General features: G+C 40.1%; 1 long non-coding RNA gene across 1 annotated transcript in view; it reads right to left on the bottom strand.

Annotated features, from left to right (window-relative positions):
- Positions 1 to 4208: 4208 nt before the first annotated feature.
- Positions 4209 to 7524, bottom strand: part of LOC138755616 (uncharacterized) — a 12090-nt gene continuing 8774 nt past the window's right edge. Inside the window, exon 3 of the long non-coding RNA XR_011352423.1 lies at positions 4209 to 5196. This is a non-coding gene — a long non-coding RNA (uncharacterized lncRNA). The remainder of the gene's footprint in view (positions 5197 to 7524) is intronic.

Here is a 7524-nt window from a genome sequence, read left to right as displayed (position 1 = left end):
GAAATGGATCAAACCGCAACATGAGCGAGACCGAGAGCTAGATGCAAGTAACTTATAGAAAATAATTTGCATAGAGTGAAGCCATGGACTGGAATAACTATATTATTTTTATGTAGAATAATCCAGTGCAGTAGGAAACGGCAAAGTTTCACTCCCAGACAGTGGTGCAGTGCTAATATTTTCGGTGCAGGAGCTCACCAAAAACAGCAGCAATGAGGTGCTGGAGCTGCCCCACAAGGTGCCAGAACTGCACTCCTGTGAGCATCTGCAGCACTGCACCCTTGCTCCCAGATAAACTCGATGCCTTCTACGGCTGATGTGACCACCAGAACAAGGAAGAGCCACTGCGCACCCCATGTCCCCCTGTGATTCTCTACTTTCAGTATCTGAGGATGATTTGTGGGCTCCCTTCAGGAAAGCATGTGGTCTGGATGGAGTATCCTATTGAATACTGAAAACCTATGCAGACCAATTTGCCAATGTGTTCTAGGATATCTTCAAATCTCACACAGACAGGGCATGGTATTCACTGGTTTCAAACAGGCCTCAATTGTACCGGTGCCCAAGAAAAGTATGGTTACCTACCTAAATTAATACGGACAAGTGGCACTTATTTACACAGTGATGAAGTGATATGAAAAGCTCCTGTCTGAGCAGTGACATGCATTTGTTCCAATTGCCTACCACAGTAATAAGTCTACAGCAGATGATCTTTATCGACAACAGTTAACAGCATCATTCCCTCAAAACTGATCAGCAAACTCTAAGACCTGGGACTCTACACCCCACTGTGTAATTGGATCATGGACTTACTCACCTCCAGACCACAATCGGTGAGGAGTGGTAAGAAAATCTTCTCCTCCACAATCTCATCAGTACCGGAGCACCACAGGGCTGCGTTCATAGCCCCCTCGTCTACTGTTTTACTCCTTTGATTGTGTGGCCCTTTACGACAATACCATCTACAAATGTATTAATGATACCATGGTAGTGGGCTGCATAAAAGTGAGCAATGAGCCAGTATGCAGGAGGGAGATTGAAAGCCTGGCTGAATGGTGCCCTAACAATATTGCGCTCAATGTCACCAAAACCAAGGAGCTGATAGTGGAGTTTAGGAGGGGAAAACTAGAGGTGTACAATCCAGTGATCATTGGGGTAAAATCAGAGGTGGCATGGCTGAGCAAATTTAAATTCCTGGGAGCCGCTATCTCAGAGGACCTTTCCAGGACCCAACACGTTATGCCATAATGAAGAAAGCACGTCAGCACCTTCTCAGGAGTTTGCGGAGTTTCGGTATGAAAACATTGGCAATACTCTACAGATGTGTAGTCGAAAGTGTGCTGATCGGCTGTATCACAGCCAAGTATGGGGGTACCAATGTCTCTGAGCAGAAAGCCCTGCAAAAGGAGGTGAACACAGCCCAGTACATCACTGCGAAAATGGTCCCCACCATTGATAAAATCTATGTGGAACACTGCCATTGGAGAGAAGCAGCCAACATCAAGGATCTACACCACCCAGGACATGCTCAGTTCTTCTTGCTATTTCCATCAGGACAGAGTTATAGGTGCAATAAAACTCGTACCACCAGGTTCAGGAACAGTTGAAAATCAGGCGAGATATTTTCCTCTTGCTTCAGAAGCTGCAGTACGTAATGCACCCATGATAAAGTAAGTACTGTGACATAAACTTTGAATGTCACAGAACAGCCTTCAGCTCTGGAGGCGAAGGGATAAAGAATTGAAAGCACTGATTCAGGCCGTGCAAGTTATGCTATGTATTGATATCTAATCAGAGTTTTATGCATGCTTCTATCTCCCATCAAATAATTGATCAGTTAAGCACCCAATTACGCTCAACCAACCTACCACCCCGGGTACATTTTCAAACCGGAGTCCACGGGGAAAACCCATGCAGACATAGAGAGAATGTACAAATTTCTTACAGACAGCTTGGGATTCTAACCCAGACACTGATTGCTGGTGTTGTAACAGCATTGCACTAACCGCTACACTAATTGTGACGCCCCAACCTCTAATCAGTTAACCATTTGCAGAACACTAGGAGGCAACCCGCACTTTGGAGAGTCGAATCTGATTGTCTATAGATAGCAATATTAGGAAAGCCTTGTTTGTAATGTTCACATAGAACATTGTTTTAAAAACACGAAGTATGGCATATGTGCACATATTAAGCCTGAAGGATTCCTTCATATAGATTTGCCTAAATGTTCTATGGGGATGGTGGGGTGGGTATGTGTGTGGTGGAGGTGGGAGGGTGTGGGGAGGAGAACAGTGAAAATTTTAATAGTCATTTGCCTCCTAACACTGCCAAACTCCTTGAATATCTTAAAAGTAAGTTCAATACCTGCTCCGCACAGGATGTTAAGGATGGTCGGCATGAATAATAATGTACCAACATTTCCAGACTGACAAAGCAATGAGAGCCAAGTCCAGGTGTACATTGGGAGAATGCCAACAAAGATATTGCAAAAAAGTAATCGTCAGCTGCAAAAATAATGACAAATCTCCAGACGTAATGTTCTCTGTGCTGCCTGCCTCAGCTTCCTTCGCAACACCTGAGCCTCATAATTTGCAGATTAACTTACCCTGAACATACAACCATAAAAGCACAAAATGTGAAATTACATTGTTATTGCCCTCAGAATAATTTATGTAAATGATCTCACTTAGTCAGGTTGCAGGAAGGGTCAAATGTGAAGTATAATTCAGTGAAATGAATTCTGGAGCAAGACTGTACCAACAACAAACTCAATTATGGACTCATTTAAGGACTCTTACTTGTGCACTTTATTGATTTTTTTTAAAATGTAAAGTTTGTTTACATTTATTATCTGTTTACAGTTCTTTATTAGTTTAGATATATACATTGTGTACAGTTTTTTTTTGTATTACCAATAAATGGTGATTCTGCCTTGCCCACAGAAAGAAGAATCTCTGGGTGGTATGTGATGTGATGTACATACTCTGAAATTAAATCTGAAATCTAAAAGCTGAAATCTGAAATCAATCTTATTCTGTTGCCAAAATACATTTATAGTGAAGTTACAATGAAAATTGCAAGAGATTTTAACAGCACAGCTTTTGAAGTTAAATTTCTGTTGGAGCAGTTCTTAACTTCCGTTGTAATTTTGATGAAAAGTCTGAAAATTGGAACAGAGTCGGGAACCCCATGGACTTTTCACTGTAACTGAGTAGGTTTTTGATCCAAAATGCTGACTGTTCCTGACCTGCCAATTTCTCCAGCAATTTAAAAAAAAATCTTTTGGTTTTGGATTCCATCTTCTTAATTCCATTTTGGCCCTCAAGCCCATGCCACCCAATTTACACCCCATTAACCTACACCCCCGGTAAGTTTTTGAACAGTGTGAGGAAACCAGAACACCTGGAGAAAACCCATACAGATATGGGGAGAATGTACAAACTCCTTACATCAGCCTGTGATTCGAACCCTGGTCCCGATCGCTGGCACTGTAAAGGTGCTGCGCTAACTGCGCTGGCCTCTGTGTTCTCTTGTTTCGCCTGAAAATGCAATTAACTGAGAATACCAAGCTTTAAAAGGGGAAACACTTTAGTCATTCCTGTGAAGCGCAATTGGGATCGTTCAGCTGTCCAGCATCCTTCAACATCTTTATCAATGAAGAAGAACAAAATGATGATGTGGAATCATATTCTAAAGACAGAATAGTTAATGGAATCAAACTTTAAGGTGGATTATTGAGATTTCAATTTCCATAGTCTTTCCTACTTCGATAAGCCCTTTTTTAGTCGCTCACTGACAGCTTTGTAATACACTTGTACAGTTCCATAAAGTGTAACTAGATTCATCATAATATGGTCATTTTTCAAATCGTCAATTAATATTTGATTAACAAAATTGCTTTGAGAATCTGATTGAATGATAGCATGTATTTATTGTACACATCAAATGGGAAAGGAAAAAAATAATTTCTCTATATCATTAAATTTATTCCAATTTTCCACTTTAAACCAAGCTTTGTCAAACTGTAGAATTATATAAAGTGTAGATTTTATTTTTAAAAGTTGGACCATTTCATTCATGTACTTTTGGCAATTTAAGTTATTGGACTAATCAAGAGATCAGAGTTCAAATTCCACTTTATTGTTTTTGAATTTTAATTTTATAAATTCCATTATTCAATTTAAAAATTCCACAATAATGACCACAAAATATGATGTAATAATTAATTCTTCCTTATAACATAGCAGGAGCCTGTCAGCCCAATGGGTCTACATTTTATCTCTCAATGTTCCCATTAGTCTCATTCCCCACTTACATCCCCTTTCCCTATTCTCTTTCATATACCTGTCACCTCTCCTGCCAGTCACTCAGGGCAATTGACAGTGGCCAGTTAACATAAAGGGAGATGTGAGAGAAAACCAGAGTACCTGAGAATAATCCTTCGAGTCAGTGAGGAAATGCAGATTCCACACGTACAGTTTCCAAGGTTGGTATCAAAATCAGATTGCTGGAGATGCACAGCATCAACACTAACTGCTGCCCTTTCTAGTGCACTACTGTTGGTGATATGTACTAATTCGGTTATCTCTTAAGTGGCCTTGCAAGCCACTTAGATATATGGTTATTGATACAGAGTAGCAATAAAACTTGGAGTATCAAGAGATATCTGCCTAAACTGTGAATTCAAACACTGTAAATTCTTTCCCAGTGCAGCACATGAAAACTATGTTGGGAGAGTCATATCACACACTAGTCAAGATCTTATTCACAGACCATCCCTTGCAAATGGTATTCCAGATCCTGCATCAAACTTGGACCCACCCTATCTCACTGACAAACCTGAATGACCAGAGGAGGCAGCAGAACATTTATGCATAGAAGAGAATCACCCTATAATTTCTCAACAACGACCCCAAACCCCATAAAATTGCATAGCATCAGATCAAACATGGACAAGAAAACCTTCTCCTGATTATCAGCCACCATTTTCCGTCATCTGATGAATAAGAACTCTTTAAAATTGAAGTGAAATTTGCAGGGCACAGAATGTATTCTGGATGTCAGTCTTTAATGCCCACTACTTGTTGAAAGGTTCTGAGGTACAGACTGGGTCTGAGCAGGTAGTGAGTGGATCAACGCAAGGAATCAATCCTCTTGTTCTCTTCCTCAACACTTTACTTGTGAGAGATGCACCTGAACACAATAGCATTGAGAAAAATTATTGATGCACAGTCACTGTAGGGACAAAGTCGTGGCTTCACACCAACAGCATTCTTCATCATATTATATGAGACTGCAAAGTTGCTCAATGAGAACAGATCTGGCAGCTAGAATCCAGGCATTCATGATGCTTCGTGGAATATCACCAGCAACAAAAATGTACATTTCTTTTTCTACCATTTCCATCAGGACAGAGGATTGGCCCCGTTTTTAGATGGAGTGCAGAACATCATGCCCGAGCCAGGACCAGACTGACTCTAAACTCACAGGAGATAATGCGTGCTATTTAGCAGAAATGACTGGATTAAACAGCATAAAGCAATCTCACAAGCCAGAGAGTTTTGAAAGCTCTTGCAGTCCTGCTACATCTTGTCATGAGTGGGCATGCAAACAGCTAATGGGGAGAATCCTTTTTGAACATCCCTGACCTGATTGACAGAACCGAGCATGCAAGAACAAAGAACAGGGCTGAAACCTTCACAATTAAAAGTGCTAAGCAGATGACCTATCTCAGCTTGAATGCCAACACATCACAGAAGATAGTTTTTGGCCAATTTAATTTACTCTGCTTGATGTCAAGAAATAGACATATATAACCAAAACTTCAAACCCTAATAGCAATCCACATGTACTACTGAAGGACTATCCTCCAGAAGTAGCTTATCTTAAAGAAAGAATTAAAGTATTGGAGAAAGTATGTTACCATGGATTGAAAAAAATTATTGTCATATGGAAAACAGAGTTTGAATAAATCCGTCCCTTTCAGGCTGGAGGATGTGATTAAATTTTATTTAATAAATTTAAATTTAGACATGCAGCATGGTAACAAACACTTTTGGCTCACAAGCCCATGCCACTAAATTACCCTACAACCCCTGGTACATTTTGAATGGTGTAAAGAAACCACAGACACGAGGAGAAACTCCTTACAGACAGTTCCGGATTCAAACCGCTGACGCTGTAACAGCGTTATGCTAACCACTATGTTAACTGAGCAACTCTGGAGTAATACATCAGGGATCAGTTCTTGACTCTTATTTGTTTATTTATACATTGATTATCTGGAGGAAGGAATGAAATGTTAGGTTTCCAAACACAATGACATAATCATTGCCAATGAAGAAAAATGGAGAGAGCAGGGAAATCTTGCCTTTTGTAGGAAATATATATGTACTTTTGTATAGAATATCAAAATAGGAGTTCAGTCGTACGCACTGGTGTCCATAGGTTGGTGATCACAACCTGGGAATGGCCTGTATCACAGATGGATGAGTAAGAGCACAAATGAGCTGTAATGATGGACACAGAGAAGTGACTTACCTGAACTTGTAGAGTTAATTAATGTCTGGAAGGCTACAACATGCACAGATGAAAGATGGGCTGTTGTTCTCAAGCTTATATCAGCCCTTATAATACATGGTGTAGAAAGTTAAAGGCAGATAGGAGGGAAAATTAAAGTGGTTGGCACCAGATATCTGAGACTACTTTGTGGACTGAATGCAGCTGCTCTGCAAAATTCCTGCCCAATTTGCATTTAACTTCTCCATGTGGAGAGACTATATTGAGAATGCTACAAGAGATTAGTTGTACAAGTGAATTGTTCCTTCAAACAATGGAAAGAAAAGGGGAAAACAGACAGGAATTGCATGGATAGGTAAAATAAAAAGGGGAGTGGATGGCAGGACAGAGGAGCCAACAAGGAAGTCAGGTAATGAACACTCCCTTCTTCCTTCCAATAGCAGAGAGAAGGTGAAGATACGTCTGCTGGTGGATTCCATTGAACGTCAGAAATTATGATAATCCACGAAAAATGGAGGCTGGTGGGTGGGAGTCTGGTGGGTGGGAGTCTGGTGGGTGGAAGCGGAGGAACAAGGAAAATTCATCTTTACTTTGTCTGGAAGAGGGGGTTGGAAATACACGAGATCAGTTTAAAGATTCTTTCAAATATAATAATGGTTCAGAAGGAAGGCAGATATCATAGAGGCCTCTGTAGTCAGAGATGGAATATTTTATTTGTTGTAAACCAATTGTGAAATATATAGTGGGAACATTAGACATGCACTTCTTTTCCGAAAATAAACATTAGCTATACAAAATTGGCTTAAATATCTTGTATATTATGATCCTAATCAATAAGTTATTCACATGTGATCCAGGGTCCTCCATCAATAAAAATTACCCAGTATCACTATGAACCAATTCATTCATACCTACTACTGATGGATAGCAGGAAAAGTGGGGATAGCTGATATTAATATCCAACTCTGAACTTAAGTTTGAGATCCATGACTAATTTTGTGC

This window comes from Narcine bancroftii, chromosome 2, assembly GCF_036971445.1.
Source record: "Narcine bancroftii isolate sNarBan1 chromosome 2, sNarBan1.hap1, whole genome shotgun sequence".
NCBI classification, from domain to species: domain Eukaryota; kingdom Metazoa; phylum Chordata; class Chondrichthyes; order Torpediniformes; family Narcinidae; genus Narcine; species Narcine bancroftii.
This window is presented reverse-complemented; position numbering and strand designations above follow the sequence as displayed.